We start from the raw sequence: 601 nt of genomic DNA on the forward strand, positions 1-601 counted from the left end.
TATATATATTTAAAAATACATGCTGCTTTAAACTAGGTGTCCTTTACACCTGCCTGGTCAGAGACATTAACTAGAGAGTTCTCATTTAAGAAAAGCAAGACAGGACTTTGATTTTTTAAAGTTCTATAAACATACTATCCTGGCAAACACTTAAAAAGCCTTGGTATCTATTGATAAATACTGCTATGGGCAAAAGTCTGCACTATCAGTCTGATACATGTTAAGGCTTTTCTTCAACTTTTTTCAGTCTTTTCTATAGAAGTCATAGTACATAACAGCCATTTAACAGAAATGAGAAAACACATTTTTACCTTAGAATAAAATGTTTCTTCTACAGAGTTAATATGAATCAGGTTTTATTTCTGTCCTTATTGACACATAAGGTTTCGGTTTACTTACAAAATGACTAGAGCAATGTCATATGGCTCAAGTTACTTATTTGCTCTGACTGCCTTTTAGTGTAAATGTGTCTCAGATAATCTGTTTGGGATTCCTTCTGCCATGACAGCATCAAACTCAATGGGACCATCTGAATATCTATCCATGCATTCAGGCAGTTCTGTAAACTCTGCTAAATTTGGTTCAGAAGATGCCCCGCTCT

Source organism: Cariama cristata, unplaced genomic scaffold, assembly GCF_000690535.1.
Source record: "Cariama cristata isolate BGI_N322 unplaced genomic scaffold, ASM69053v1 scaffold24194, whole genome shotgun sequence".
Lineage (NCBI taxonomy): Eukaryota > Metazoa > Chordata > Aves > Cariamiformes > Cariamidae > Cariama > Cariama cristata.